The following is a 17,349-nucleotide window of genomic DNA, read 5'->3' on the forward strand; positions in this document are numbered from 1 at the left end:
GCCTGACCAGTTGTGGTCAATTTCTGCTATGATAAGAAGTGTTCTAATATAAATGTCTTCCCCCAAATTGCCCTACATTCTACAGTCATGCTCATCCCAACTTCTGCTTCCTAAATAAAATTCCTCTCCAAGGTGCTAGGAGAAAGTAATCTGATTGGGTATTGGAAGAAATTCACACTGAGATATGGACAATTTAAAAGCTTTCCCATGTTGATAATGGGGGGGAGCTATGCCTATGTGGGAGCAGGGAATATATGAGAAATCTATACCTTCTGAATTTTACTGTGAACCTAAGACTGCTCTAAAAAAGATAAAGTCATTTTAAAAAAAGCTTCCCTGGAGGCTTGGCCTTAAGATTGAATCTTATTTTTTTTAATTTTTATATTTTTTATTTTTTGTCTTCGTCGCTGCGTGCGGGCTCTCCCTAGCTGCGGTGAGTGGGGGCCACTCCTTGGTGCGGTGCACAGGCTTCTCATCGTGGCAGCCTCTCTCGCTGCAGAGCAAGGCTCTAGGGGCGTGGGTTTCAGTAGTTGTGGCACACGGGCTCAGTAGTTGTGGCTCGCGGGCTTAGTTGCTCCATGGCATGTGGGATCTTCCTGGACCAGGGCTCGAACCCGTGTCCCCTGCATTGGCAGGCGGACTCCCAACCACTGTGCCACCAGGGAAGCCCTGAATCTTTTTTTTTTTTTAATTGAAGTATAATTGAAATACAGTATTAGTTTCGGGTGTACAATATAGTGATTTGATATTTCTATAGATTATACTCCATTTAAAGTTATAAAATATTGGCTACGTTCCCTGTGCTGTACATTACATCCTTGTATATTATTTATTTTAACCTAGTAGTTTGTACCTCTTAATCCCCTTCCCTTATCTTGTCGCTCACCCAACCCTCTCCCCACTGGTGACCGTTAGTTTGTTCTCTGTATCTTAGTTTGTTTCTGTTTTGTTATATCCATTTGTTTGTCTTATTTTTTAGATTCCACATATAAGTAAAAAAAAAAAAGCATTTGTCTCTTTCTGTCTGACTTATTTCACTAAGCATAATATCCTCAAAGTCCATCCTTGTTGCTGCAAATGGCAAAATTTCATTCTTTTTTTATGGCTGAATAATATTCCAGTGTGTGTGTGTGTGTGTGTGTGTGTGTGTGTGTGTGTGTGTGTGTGTGTGTGTATTCTTAAACAACTATCTGAAGGCATTGGAAAGAAACCAAGACAAAAGAGAAACTTAATTTGAAGTTTTCACTTTGCCTGGAATAACCTGCACCTCCTTCCATTCTCATAGCTCAAATGCCACTTCTCAATATACATCTCTTACCCACTCAACTTAGGGCTCTTTGGTCTCATTCATTTTGAATATCCATCATTTAACAGACTGCTTGGCATATAGCAAAAGTGCAGTAAATATTTTTTAAACAAAATAACTAATGACCGAACCTATTTCTTCCAACAAAATAGATTATTCCATTCCCAATGGACCCATAACATTTTATGTCTCTTCTATGGCATTATTGTAAGCAGATAAGGTAGGAGTCCCTGGAGAAAGAGAACCAGGGATGGCTTTCTTGACATAAGAGAAGCCATTTTTGGCCTAAGCCATTTTGTGATCTAAGCCTGGCTGCAGTGCTTGCCCTTGAACAGTTCTCAGTAATTGATGATATTAAGGGAACAAAAGAATGCAGAAACAAATGACTGTTATCAGGCCAGAGAAGTAACAAGAGCAAAGATAATACATCCGTTGTGAAGACTCCCGTTCTGTTCCAATGGTAAAGATTTGCCTAGCGCGCTCAACCACCAGATCAACTGGAACCTAAGGGCTGATGATGTTGACCTTTTCTGACCCTCATGACTTCAATCCACTAGAGCTTGCACTCTGTCGACCACCCAAGCCCCTTCATGACTATGCATGCACCCCTAGCTTAAAATTTCCCCAGTTTTGCAGTTGAGGAGACACTGCTTTGGGAAAGATCCCTGGTGCTCTCCTTACTTTCTGCGAGTAAGTCCTTCCGTCCATAAGTCTTTCCGTCCCCCACTCTTTGCCTTGGTTGTGTCTTTTGGGCTCAACAGCCGCCAAGAGGCAAAACCAGTTTTTGGGTGACATTATGACTTTCTCCCTTGTATTACAATTTATTTGTGTGAATGTCTGCTTTCCCGCAGGAACCACATAACACCAAGCATAGTGCTTTTTTTTTTTTAAATAAATTTATTTATTTTATTTTTGGCTGTGTTGGGTCTTTGTTGCTGTGCGCAGGCTTTCTCTAGTTGCGGCGAGCAGGGGCTACTCTTCGTTGCGGTGCGTGGGCTTTTCATTGCAGCGGCTTCTATTGTTGCGGAGCACGGGCTCTAGGCGCACGGGCTTCAGTAGTTGTGGCACACGGGCTCAGTAGTTGTGGCTCACGGGCTCTAGAGCACAGGCTCAGTAGTTGTGGCGCACGGGCTTAGTTGCTCCACAGCATGTGGGATCTTCCCGGACCAGGGCTCGAACCCGTGTCCCCTGCATTGGCAGGCGGATTCTTAACCACTGCGCCACCAGGGAAGTCCAAGCATAGTGCTTTGTGTATAAGCATTCAATTAATATTGAAGGCAGCTGGGCAATAATTTTTTGAGAAACGAAAGTAATTATTGCCATTCTAATTAATATGAGAAACAAATGTATGTTGCAGGAATATAATAAGAATATAAATAGGACTTCATTTCCACAGTACTGTCATCCTAGAACCAAGGGGGATATTCTTCGGTTTAAGTGAGTTGATTTATGCACACAGTGCTTAACAGCCAGAGCAGCTCAATCAACTTGCTCTTCCTCTCTCTTTCCCTCAGGCCTCCCCTCCAGCTAATGATAATTTTGACTTTCACACTGTAAAGAAAACTGGCACCTGGAAAAGTCAGAGGGTTACTTCAGTTCAAACAGCAAGTCAACTGCAGCATTAAGGACAGGTCTGCCCTCTCAGCTCCTCTGGCATAGATCTTCTGCACAAGCCCTGGCCTTGGGAATGTGGGGACAATTCCCACATTTAGGAAGCTGATGACGCACATCAAAGGAGAAGCTGCTTGTCAAGCTAATTCCTCTCCCTACATTCAGAGAACAGAAGGGGGCTTCTCTATCTGAGATCTTAGGGCCCCAATATATGCCTGTTTTATATCCTATACTCTCCTTAAGGGCTTGTGAGCATGTCACAGCCTCAGCCTTATACTTAAACACAATTATCTTTGTGCTGAGGGAGGAACTCTGAGGTATAAGCTATTTAATATTCTGGGAGCAGTTTGCAGGTACTCAGCTTAGTCACGAAATCTGCTTAACGATGCTGAACACGAAAGTCTGGATTGTCTATTTCCAAGATGCTATCCAGGCTGGCTAAATGATCCATTTTAACTCTGGCTTGAATTCCAAGAGCAGCTGGAGTTTGGGGTCCAATCTGTACAGCTATCGTCAGCTAAACCAGGGTTTCTTCACCTCAGCACTATCGACATTTTGGGCCAGATAATTCTTTGTTATGGGGGCTGCCCTGTGCATAGTAGGATGTTTAGCAGCACCCCTGGCCTCTATGCACTAGATGCTCACAGCATCACTCCTCCCCCAACCAGTTGTGACAACCAAAAAAGCCTCCAGGTATTGCCAATGTCCCCTCAGTAGCAAAACTACCCCCGGATGAGAACCTCTGACATAGACCCTGAGCTACTTGCTCACTATCCTCCGGGTCAGAGACAGATGATCCCAAACTCCTCTTATCTCCATGTCCCTAGACCAAGCCATGTCTTCTTTCACTGAGCCTTAGCTTTGACTGTTTCTTCCTTATTTGCCTGATAATTGCTGGTCTCCTGAATGCTTAAGCTCCTTGATCTGATTTCCCTCTGACCTTAGGATGACCTCACTGTTTTCCTGTTTCAGCCAATGAACTTCTGGACCAACAAAAATAATGTATACCCCCAAATTTGCAACATTTATTCAATAAACTTTCATTACTATATATTCTTCACTGGGAACATTAACATATGCTAGAGATTTTAAGGTTTAACAGTTAGAATTATGCTCTGTTGCTAGTGACGGCAGCCTGAATAAGACAGAAGAGTTTATCCCACATAAAAGTCCAGATGGAGGCAGGCTAGACTGGTGTGTGATTTTGCTCCATGAAGTTGCTCTGCCAGGCCTGGCCTCTCTTCTAAGATCATTTCATGGTCAAAGCTGCTCACCTCCTGGATAGTTGCTCACCTCTAGCCATTAGATCCACCATCCAGCCAGCAGGAAGAAGAAAAAATGGAAAAGAAAGCTAAATTAAGGAAGGCTCCTGGAGACTGTTTACACTTATGCCCACATATCATTTGTCTGAACTTAGTTACCAGACCACACCCACTGTTAAGTCAGCCTGAGGAAATGTGGTCTTTATTCTGAGTGACCATGTAACCCACTTAAAAAACTGGGGGCTGTAGTACCATGAATACTGAAGGACAACTGGAAGCCTCTGCTGTGTGAAGGGTACAAGGACAGTTGAAACACATACATACCCTCAGGATGTTTCAGTCTAGTAGCAGAATTGGTTGTTTACACAATTACCTCTAGTCTAACTTGACTAAAATAACTTTTTGCCTAAAGGGAAAGGTATGATTACAATACTGATAACATTTTAAGGACTGTAAGCTAAATGCTAACTAGCCAAATGTGGATAAGAACACATGTTTGTATTTATGCAACTGTGACTTTCTATAATTCCTTAGATCCTGAAATTTTATTCTACAACAAATTTGAGTTTAATTTTTGGAAAAGCTTGCATCTTAGGAAGTGAATACAGGAAACTTAATTACCAGTATTTTAAATGTTGGAAATAATAATTATGAGTCACTTGGTAGGTTCCACTTCTGTCATCTTGTAGTGGGTGTCAAATTAACTGCTGCTTTATATTTAGCTATGTGATGTGTCACTCAGTACACATTCCCTGGAGGACCTCACTGGCTGAAATATGAAAAAGATTTGTAGTATCAATAGGGTTGCCAAGTCTTTGTTAAAGACTATCACAAACTGGTAATTTGTCTCTTGGTACAAATTGGCCTGTTATCTTCCAGTGCCAAAAGTCAAGATTATGAGAGTTGGAGCTATTTAATATTCTGGGAATATTACTTACTCTCTCAGTTTCCACATTTTTATAGCTCTTTCCCCTAGAGAACTCTATTCCAGGACAGTGCTGTTCTAATGGCCTCCATGGGGTGCTGGGCCAATCTCAAGGCCTTGTCACATATTACAGAGTCAACACGAGGGAGAAGAGTTCAGTTCTGAGCTCTCCAGTAGGAAGCAGGCAGCCTAAATATAGATCAACAGATTTGCTTTGACTTTCTTTAGGAAACTTACATGGGGCAGAGTCAAGAGAAAGTTGACCTCATTTTGCTATTTTCATAAAAGAAAAGCTTGGTGTCTTCTAATTCTGATCCAAATTCTTACCATCTCTCATTTCTGGAATTGTTTAGGTAAATATAGAATCTCAGAGGTAGAAGAAAATGAGATGATCTCGAGACCTGATCCCTGGATAAGACAGAGGAGGTGGCCAATCCCATGGAATGCAGCAATTGGTAATGCAGTGATTATTTTAAAGCTTTGGGGCCTAGAGACGAGGAGCTGGGGTGAGGAAGGCCTGAAAGTGGCAGCTGCAGCTAAACAGCAAAGGGCAGGCTTTCTACACATGTATCAGACAATGTCTCTTCAGTTACCCCACACACTTGAATAGCACTCACCTTCAGTAGTATCAGCTTCCAACAGGAAGCATGATGGAGTTTTTTCCATATCTTTGCATGTGTGTGTGTTACACACACACAAGGACAGTCCTGTGAGGGAAAAATACACATACAATGCCCAGCACTGTGCCTGGCACGTGGTAGTAGGTGCTCGACAAGTGAGAGTCATTGTTATTGCTATTATCCAAGTGACACCAGAAGGGGAACTGCAGAGCCCCTTCCTCCCAACCTTAGAAAAATGCACTTGTTATCCGGGACCTGAGGCAGTCTCTCTCACCTTCTTGCAATACTTGTTGGCAGGCTCATTTTCATCAGTCATCTTACTGCTCCCTTCTCACCCTCAAATGCCTACTTTTTCTTCAAGGCCCAAGGTAAATGTAAGCTTTTCTCTGTATTATGCTTCATCACATTCTTACGTAGATGTCTACTTTCTCCTATGGGTGCCCACAGCGCCTTGTTTATACATGTAATATAGCTCTATCATGCTGTAGTTTATTTATGTGCCACCAACTCCAGTGGCAGGGAATTTCTCCAGGGTAAGGATGACTTTTTCATCTCTGCATTTTCAATTATTAAAACATTGCCTGACTGGATAAATTGTACATCCATTCAATGGGATATTATTCATAGATAAAAAGAAACAAGCTATCAAGCCACAAAAAGACATGGATGAATTGCAAATGCATATTGCTCAGTGAACTAAGCCAGCCTGAAATGATTACATACTGTATGACTCCAATTATATGACATTCTGGAGAAGGCAAAACTATAGAGACAATAAAAACAGTGGTTACCAGAGTTTCAGGGTGGAAGGATGGGGAGCTGAAGCACAGGTGACATTTAGGGAGGTGAAATTATTCTGTATACTACTTTAATCATGGATACATGACGTTCTACAATTATCAAAAGCTGTAGAACTGTAAAACACAAAGAGTGAACTTTAATGTATGAAAATTAAAATAAAATCATTTAGGAGGTCAGAAAATTCCAGGAAGGAAAGCAGATCATGTAAAGAGAATCTAAGTATATTAAAAACATATGAGGGCTTCCCTGGTGGTGCAGTGGTTAAGAATCCGCCTGCCAATGCAGGAGACACAGGTTCGTGCCCTGTTCCCGGAAGATCCCACATGCCGTGGAGCAACTAAGCCCGTGCGCCACAACTACTGAGCCTGCGCTCTAGAGCCTGCGAGCCACAACTACTGAAGCCCGCGTCTAGAGCCCGTGCTCCACAAGAGAAGTCACCTCAATGAGAAGCCCGCGCACTGCAACAAAGAGTGGACCCCGCTCGCCGCAACTAGAGAATGCCCACATGCAGCAACAAAGACCCAACACAGCCAAAAATAAATAAATAATTAAAAATATATATATATATATGAAACAATGTCACTGAAGGAGGGGGCGGGGAAAGGTGCTGACCTTAAGTAAAATTGGAAATGAGTAGAATCTGGAAGACTGAAGGGAAAAGAAATTGCATAGAACTCTACTTTCGTTGATAAAGTTGTTTCACCTGGGGGTATGTGTTAACAATTCTGATACTGCTACATGTGTATACTGGAACTGAACAACCGAGAGATTGGGCAGCAGGTGTAGCTCATTGCTGGAGTAAGAATTTACAGACAAGCAAGGGGAGGAGGCTAGAACGATCTATGTAGTGATGGGTTAGAGTTGGAGATATCAGGAAGAACTCATGTTTAGCTTACTATAGACACATATGGTTACAAATAAAAATATTAATAGATATGTATGTATACACTGATTACTATACATGCATACATTTCTTTGATCTGTTAACCGAGAGGGATCATAAAAGAAATGACATCCCCTAGCACAAATACACATAGCACTCAGATCTTGGTTTCTAACATTATTCTCCAATAAAAGGAACTAGGGCTTTTTGGAGAAATGGTTGATTCTAGGACTAGGGCAGGAAATATACAAGATAAGCTTGGAGCATGCTGAAGTGACAGAAAGTAAGGAATGAGATTTCATTCTTTTTTTTTTTTTTTAGGATGTGATTTCTTTAAAAATCTTATTGATAGGGATATGACAAAGGGACAGAGAAGCCAACTGAAAGAGTTCCCAATAGCCAAAGGTGGAACAATTTGGAAAAAATAAATAAAAGTAAAATTGGATAATAACCCAAAGCATAAAATAATTATCTGAGTCAATACTGGTGTAAATAAATCATTGAATTAAAATAAATGGAGGAGAAGAGACAAATAGTCTATGCAGAAGAATTTCAAATAATTTATATGGATACTCTGTCCTCAAGGAGAGGGAACATAAATCCCTACTCCCTAAGTGTGGGCTGCACGTAGTGACTTCCCTCTAAAGACTATGGGGGCTTCCCTGGTGGCGCAGTGGTTGGGAATCTGCCTGCTAGTGCAGGGGACACGGGTTCGAGCCCTGGTCTGGGAAGATCCCACATGCCGCGGAGCAGCTGGGCCCGTGAGCCACAACTACTGAGCCTGCGCGTCTGGAGCCTGTGCCCCGCAACGGGAGGGGCCGCGATAGTGAAAGGCCCGCGCACCGCGATGAAGAGCGGTCCCCGCACCGCAATGAAGAGTGGCCCCCACTTGCCGCAACTAGAGAAAGCCCTCGCACGAACCGAAGACCCAGCACAGCCAAAAATAAATAAATAAATAAAAATAAAAGTAGCTATAAAAAAAAAATAAATAAAAATAAAGACTATGGAAAGGGAGGAAATAGAGTAACCGTACTCTAGAGAGACCTACAAAAACTTATTGTGGACAAAAGCTACATCAGCTAAGTGATCAAGGTCAACATCAACAGTCATAAATCATGATGATAGTATATATGATGTGATGAAAATGGCTCTTTGCCTCTGTGATCTTCCTCCTCAACTCCCATAACCCCAATCTGATCATGGGCAAAATATCAAATCCCAATTGAAGGACATTCTACGAAATACTTGACCAGTACTCCTCAAAACTGTCAAGGTCATCAAAAACAAGGAAAGTCTGAAAAACTGTCATAGTCAAGGGGAGCCTGAGGAGATTATGAAAACTAAATGGAATGTGGTATCCTGGATGGGATCCTAGAATAGTAAAAGAACATTAGGTAGATATTAAGGGAATCTGAATAAACTGTGAACTTCAGTTAATAATAAAGTGTCAATATTGGTTTATAGATTGTAACAAATGTACCATACTACTGTAAGATGGTAATAGTAGGAAAAACTGGGTGTGGGTATATGGGAATTCTGCATACTATCCTCTCAATTTTTCTGTAAATATAAAACTTTTCTAAAATATAAAGTCATACCTGAACAAAGAAGATATACAGATGGCAAATAAACATATGAAAAGATGCTTCACATTATATGTCATCAGAGAAATGCAAATTAAAACAATAGATACCACTACACACCTATTAGAATGGCCAAAATTCAGAACACTGACAACAACAAATGCTGGCAAGGATGCGGAACAACAGGAACTCTCCTTCATTGCTGGTGGGAATGCAAAAGGGAAGACAGTTTGGTGGCTTCTTGCGAAACGGAACATACTCTTATATGATCCAGCAATCACAGTCCTTGGTATTTATCTAGAGGAGTTAAAAACATATGTCCACATAAAAGCATGCACGTGGATGTTTATAGCAGCTTTATTCATAATTCATGTGGAAGCAATCAAGATGTCTTTCAGTAGGTGAATAAATAAATAAACTGTGGTACATCCAGACAATGGATATTATTCGGTGCTAAAAAAATGAGCTTTCAAGTCATGAAAAGACATGCAACAACCTTAAATGCATATTACGAAGCGAAAGAAGCCAATCTAAAGAGGCTACATACTATGTAACTCCAAATATGACATTCTGGACAAGGCCAACTAGGGAGGCAAGAAGAAGGTCAGGGGTTGCCAGGGGTTTGGTGGGAGGGAAAGATGAATAGGTGGACCACAGAGGATTTTTAGGGCAGTGAAAATACTCTGTATGATACCATAATGATGGATATGTGTCATTACACAGTCGTCCAAACTCACAGAATATACAACACCAAGAGTGAACCGTATTGTAAACTATGGACTTTGGGTGATAATGGTGTATCAATAGTTTCATCAGTTTTAACAAATGTTCTATCTGGTGGAGGATGTTGATAATGGGAGAAGCTATGCATGTGTAGCGGCAGCAGGTATATGGGAAAGCTCTGTACCTTCCTCTCAATTTTTCTGTGAACCTAGAACTGCCCTAAAAGAGAATTCTTAATAAAATAAATAAATGAAAGTCTATTTTAAAAAATTTCCTCACACATGATTATTTATTATTAAAGAAGCTTAAGCACAGAGAAGTTAATTTTCCCAAGTTTAGAAAAATTACAAATTATTGTCAGTATAATGTAAATATAAGAATGAGCTTTACTGTGATTTGCTCTAATTTATTTAGCATATATTTATATTATGCTTACTATGTGATAGGCACTGTTCTAAGTGCTTTAAAAATATCAGCTCAGTTAATTCTTGTAAAAATGTCATGAAGAGGGTACTATTGTTATTCCCAATTTATAGAGAGGGAACTGAGACATGGAATGATTAAGCAACATTTGCCCAGCCTCAAACAGCTAGTCAGTGGCAAAGTTGGTGTTTGGACTGAGGCAGGCTAGCTCTGGAGATTATGTGTTAACCACTACACTATGCAGCTTATATTAGTCAAAGAAAACTTTGAAAAGTATTGATATTTTTAAATCAAAGTCTTCCCTATTGTTTTTGGCTTCAAAACAGAAGCCAAAAGAGAAAACCATAATTCAAAAAGACAAATGCACCCCAGTGTTCATTGCAACATCATTTACAATAGCCAGGTCATGGAAGCAACCTAAATGCCCATCGACAGACGAATAGATAAAGAAGACGTGGTACATATATACAATGGAATATTACTCAGCCATAAAAAGGAACGAACTTGGGTCATTTGTAGAGGCATGGATGGACCCAGAGTTGTCATATGGAGTGAAGTAAGTCAGAAAGAGAAAAAAAAATATTGTATATTAACGCACATATGTGGAATCTAGAAAAATGGTACAGATGAACCAGTTTGCAAGGCAGAAATAGAGACACAGATGTAGAGAACAAACATATGGACACCAAGTGGGGGGAAAGTGGGCGGGGCGGTGGTGGTGTCATGAATTGGGAGATAGGGATTGACATATATACACAAATATATATAAAATAGATAAGTAATAAGAACCTGCTGTATAAAAAAAATAAAATTAAATTTAAAAAACAACAAAAAAACAAAAGTTACCGCAGAACTGTAAGTGCAGGCAGACAATACTATTATAACTGGCCGCTAGGGGGCGTCAAAACTCTTACAAACCTGCCAAGTTATTTTGCGAGCAGTAGAGGACATGGTCTCTTGTTTGAATTACTTTTAACCTGTTTTAATTTGCTAGCCCATGAATAAACAGAAAATCACACAAATAAAATTAGTACAGAGATGTTTAAGTCTCACAAAGTTTTTCACTTGTCTTTTTTTCTTTATTATCCATATCCTACAAATTTTCCTTGCTGTACCATTTAATGCTTCATTATATACTGTTTTGTTTTCAAGTTGTTCAGTTTGTTTGTCTTGGGCCCACAACTAAGATGCAAGCTCCTTGTCAACAGGGAACATGGCTTATATTATACTTATTATTTTAAAAAATTGCATAGCACCTGACTCAGTGTTAGGTACATTTGGCACTCCATATCCTTGGGTTCCACATCCAGGGAATCAACCAACCACCAACCAAATCGAAAATATTTGGAAAAAAATTCCAGAAAGTCCCAAAAAGCAAAACTTGAATTCGTGCAAAGGCAACTATTTACATATCATTTACATTGTATTTACAACTATTTACATAGCTTTTACATTGTATTAGGTATTATAAGCAATCTAAAGATGATTTAAAGTATACAGGAGGATGTGCATAGGTTATATGCAAATACTACGCCATTTTATATAAGGGACTTGATTTTGGTATTCTCAGTGGATACTAAGGGATGACTGTACTTTATAAACACTTGCTAATTGGTTTGAATGCATAAAGCACTCTGTGATTTAGCCTAGTGTACATCTCTATTTTCATACGTGGTTTGGCTTAAAGCAGAAAGCACCTCGGTATCATTCATTGAAGAAAATCCATTTCTGTATCTTGTGCAAGGTTTAATAAAGGTTTACTCTCTTTCCCCTTGCTGCAGTTGACCGCAACAAACTGGGGGACAAGATAGGCTGGGTGGTCAAGTGGTCAAAATGTTGCCCGAAGAGACAAGAACCTGAAATTCTGGTCCTGCTCTCCATCACTCATTTCACTGGGCAAACCACTTAAACTTTCTGGGGCTCCGTGTCCTCATCCATAAAACGATGATGTTGAATGAGATGAGCTCTTTCAAAGTCAGCATTCAATTTCCCAGCTAAAGGGATGGGTAGACAGAAAAGCCTTCAAACTCTCCCATCAGGCTATGATACTTACAGCACCTTATTCTTTACCTTAGTTGGATGCCATCGACATGGAACAGTTTGTAATTATATAGTCATTCTCCACAATGTTTTTAATATTTCTTTGATCCTCCCTGGTCATCCTGGATACTATATACATATAAAGGCAGGTATCATCCTTGTGCTCCAGTTTCAAAGAGCAAGGCTGTTAAGGAACTAGTAGGAGACCTGGCAGTCATTGAACCTAACCTCTTCTCTCCAAAACTAATTTAGAGAAAATGCTCAGATGTTATTTTTTTCTAACAAATAATTATAAACATTTAAAGAGTATAGGATTATTCAAATATTTCATTTTTTTCTACCAAGGGACACTATGGTTCATTTAACTTTGAACCTCTCATAGGCAAAGAGATTTGGGGGCCACTGGGAGGGGTTTATGAGCTGTAAATTGAGCGCACTGAGAGCAATTAAGCATTTAAATTAGAGCAATGTGTAAAATTAACAGCTGGTAAGTGTTGTCAATTGTAAGTGACAGACCTCCTGCTTGGCATAATCTGAATACAAACTGAAGAAACTAAATTGAATAATGGAGAGTAGAATCTGGATTTGGTAATTTGGAGAATAAATTCAGATTACATATATTGCTGGAGTAGCTTTAAAATTAATCTGGAAGTACAGCATCTCCTCTAGGAATGCTTGACTGGACAAAGATCTGTTAGGCTCTTTAAAATGTGCTTAAATTACAGTTTAATTATTCTCATAGTTAATAGCTTGGAATCGTTTCAAGAGAATCTGACCTTGAAGACTGAAGTCTATTTATCTTATAACCATTTTTTGGTGTTAAAAAGAATGGTTATAATGAAGACCTAGATATTTCTATTTACACACATGGTATTTATAAAATTTATTGAAACAATGGTTCTCACCATGATCCCAGAATCCTTCCTTAGGACTTGCCAAAGGGAAGGAAAGGGAGTTCCTGAGACATTGGTCTCCTAGCTTTCTATCATTGACCAACTTCTCAATTAAGTATGTTTTAAATCCTCTGTAATAAAGTATTGATAATTGTTGAAGGGAAAAAGGTCATGGGATTTGAATTTATACTTGGTCTGACCTGCACTTATTACTCCTCTTTTTCACATCAAAATCAACTCATCCTAGATCTATGGATCTCTGAGTATTTTTAAGGTGGCAGGTTTGGTAATATCTAATAAATCAGGAGACATAAATCACAGAAGGAAGCCATACTTGTTTTATTAATTGGAAAAGGGAAAGTTCTGAAAAGCTTGAAGGGTCTTTTAGTGTTGCTATAGTTTTTTTGGTTCCTTCTTACTTTTGTCTTAGAACGGATGAGATCCTGAAACACATGCTCAGTACTTCATGCATTCATGAGCTTATTCAACAAATGCATATTGAGCGGTCTCTAAATGCCAGGCACAGTGTCAGAAGTTAATGATACAAAAGTGAATAAGGCTGTTCCTGGCCCTCAAGGAACTCCCCTGGTGAAGTAGGAGAGATAGAAACATAGATATAACCACAACAGAATAATAATACCTCAATACTTTGAGCGCTCAGTGTCAGACACTTTATTAGATGATTTACATATGATATGTCATTTAATCCTACCACCAACCCTAAGAGATAGGGGTACATCTCCCTATTTGCAGATGAGGAGACTGAGGCTTATAGAGAGTTACCTTGGCCATTCTCTCAGTCTCCTCTGTACATTTAATTCCTCTGCCTGAAACTTTCTACCCACCTTATTTATTTATTATTTTTATTTATTTATTTATTATTATTATTTATTTATTTATTTATTTATTTTTTGGCCTCACCACGTGGCTTGCGGGAACTTAGTTCCCTGGCCAGGAATCTAACCCGGGCCCCAGCAGTGCAAGCGCTGAGCCCTAACCACTGGACCGCCAGGGAATTCCCTCTACCCACCTTCATTTAATTCCTGTTTGTCCTTCAAGAAAGCCTTCCTTGACCCTGGGAAGTGTCAATGCCTTGCCTAATGCTCCCCGTATGTATCTCTAGCTGTGCATTTGTCTCTCTAAATTTTAATTTACTGTCTGAATCCACAACCAGACTGCATTAGGACTAATTTCTTTCAGGGTGAGCACGGGTTTGTCATCTTTGTATTCCTGGAACATGGCTCAGCGTGTTTCATGTAACTCATACTGTAAAAAGCTATTTGATTGAATGAAACATGGCAGAGTCAGGATTTGACCCTATGTCTGCTTAGCTCCAAAGCCCTGGCCCCTCTTCACTCTGTTAATCTGCTTCCTGATCTCATGAGATAAGTGCAGTTGTAGAGATATATACAAAATATGGGAGCACAGAGGAGAGAAACTCACAGTGGGGTTCACAGAGAAGGTAATATTTGAGCTGGGTTTTGAAGAATGTGTAGTAATTTGTCAAGCTGAGAAAGTAGCAAAAGCACCCTAGTAGAGAAACAGTTCACACAATGCCATGAGAGAGCAACGTATATTTGATTTATAAAGAGCAGTGCGGGGGCTTCCCTGGTGGCGCAGTGGTTGAGAATCTGCCTGCCAATGCAGGGGACGCGGGTTCGCGCCCTGGTCCGGGAGGATCCCATATGCCGCGGAGCAACTGGGCCTGTGAGCCACAACTACTGAGCCTGCGTGTCTGGAGCCTGTGCCCCGCAACAAGAGAGGCCGCGACGGTGAAAGGCCCGCACACCGCGATGAAGAGTGGCCCCCACTTGCCGCAACTAGAGAAAGCCCTCGCACAGAAACGAAGACCCAACACAGCCATAAATAAATAAATAAATAAATAAAATGCTGGCTTAACTCCTAGAGAGTTTCATTAAAAAAAAAAAAAAAAAAGAGCGGTGGTTAATTCCATATTGATAAAGTATAGGCTGAAAGGGGTTTAGTGATAGTAGGCGGAAAAGGAAAGCTGGGGCATATCAGCATGAGAGAGACCTTGTATGCCATTCTAAGTAAAGAATTTGGCCACTGATGGGTTTTTTTTTTTTTTAAACCCCCACATTTGTTTATTTATTTATTTTTTGGCTGTGTTGGGTCTTCGTTTCTGTGTGAGGGCTTTCTCTAGTTGTGGCAAGCGGGGACCACTCTTCATCACGGTGCGCGGGCCTCTCACTATCGCGGCCTCTCTTGTTGCGGAGCACAGGCTCCAGACGCGCAGGCTCAGTAATTGTGGCTCACGGGCCTAGTTGCTCCGCGGCATGTGGGATCTTCCCAGACCAGGGCTCGAACCCGTGTCCCCTGCATTAGCAGGCGGATTCTCAACCACTGCGCCACCAGGGAAGCCCCCACTGATGGTTTTTAAATAGAGAAGGTCCCACTTGATAGAGAGGCGCTGAAGTCGGAGTACTTGGATTCGGGACCTAATTTTGTCCCTCATTACTTGACCTTAGGGATTCCCATGTCTTCAGTTTCCTAACTGAAAATTATAACACCCTACCAACCACCTCGCAGAGTTGTTATGAGAGTCAATTAAGATGTGTAACCGAAAGCACTTTGTAAACTGAAAAGCTAACCACTATAAACGTTAACTTATTATTAACTTAGCACATGTATTAGTTTGTTAGGTCTGCCATAACAAATACCACAGACTGGGTGGCTTAAAGAACAGAAATTTATGGGACTTCCCTGGTGGTCTAGTGGATAAGACTCCCAATGCAGGGGGCCCGGGTTCGATCCCTGGTCGGGGAAATAGATCCCACATGCATGCCACAACTAAGAGCCTGCATGCCACAAGGAAGATCCTGCATGCCACAACTAAAACCCGGCGCAGCCAAAATAAGTTAAAAAAAAAACCAGAAATGTATTTTCTCACAGTTTTGGAGGCTAGAAGTCCCAGATCAAGGAACTGGCAGGGTTGATTTCATTCTGAGACCTCTCTCCTTGGCTTGTAGATGGCCATCTTCTCCCTGTGCCTTCATATGGTCTTTTCTCTGTGCATGTCTGTGTCCTAATCTCTTTTCATAAGGACACCAGTCACATTGGGTTAGGGCCACCCTAATTAATAACCTCATTTTACCTTATCTTACATTTTACCTTTTTTTTTTAAATTGGCATTTTACCTTAATTACCTCTTTTTTTTTTTTTTTTGGCTGCATTGGGTCTTCATTGCTGCGTGCAGGCTTTCTCTAGTTGCAGCGAGGGGAGCTACTCTGCTGTGGTGCGCGGGCTTCTCATTGCAGTGGCTTCTCTTGTTGTGGACACGGGCTCTAGGCATGAGGGCTTCAGTAGTTGTGGCGCGTGGGCTCAGTAGTTGTGGCTTGCAGGCTCAGTAGTTGTGATGCAGGGGCTTAGTTGCTTCGCGGCATGTGGGATCTTCCCGGACCAGGGCTCGAACCCGTGTCCTCTGCATTGGCAGGCGCATTCTTAACCACTGTGCCACCAGGGAAGTCCCTTAATTACCTCTTTAAAGGCCCTGTCTCCAAATGCAATCACATTCTGAGTTACTGGGGGTTAGGACTTCAACATATGAATTTTGCAGGTGACACAATTTAGCCCATAATAGCATATAATAAAAACAAAATGTAACAACTCCACAATATCAACTCAGGTAATGCCAAATGAAAAATGGAAATTTTAAGTTATTTTCTGACCACACCATTCAAACAAGACATGGAGTTGTGGACCCATTCCCACATCTTCCCTATGAAATGGATCCTGTGGTCAGAGATTATGTTAAGTGGGATATTGTCCCTGTGGATCAAGCATCCCATAAATCCCAGAAAATGGTGCTGGCTGTGGATCTGTGAGCAGGAATGGAAAACCCATACCTGGAGTAATAAGTATCTAGCTCTGTGAGGATGAACCACTGGCTCTTCCAGGATGGAAGGGACATTTAAGTCCGTCTCTTTGAGGAATAGTTCCATAGGAGGACCCCAGTGTTCGTCCATGTTGCTGACAGTTTGGACATTCAGAGGCAGCAATAGATAGACTGGCCCTGGGAAGTAGAAGTTCATGTTTTGTGGCCAATACGTAGCCTCCCTCTCTTCCACTACAGTCAGTCTGGTCATGTGCCCATCATGCCTGATCCAGACTTGACAATGGCAGTGGCTGGCTAACATCAACTAGCTGAGAAATTTTGTCTGCTTTGTTCAGCACTTCTGTGGTAGATGCTTCTGGCAGGCATTAATACTTGATACAAAAATCTTCATACTTGGTGCCTACTCTCTGTGTCCTTCAACAA

Source organism: Balaenoptera musculus, chromosome 1 (assembly GCF_009873245.2).
Source record: "Balaenoptera musculus isolate JJ_BM4_2016_0621 chromosome 1, mBalMus1.pri.v3, whole genome shotgun sequence".
Classification (NCBI taxonomy): Eukaryota; Metazoa; Chordata; class Mammalia; order Artiodactyla; family Balaenopteridae; genus Balaenoptera; species Balaenoptera musculus.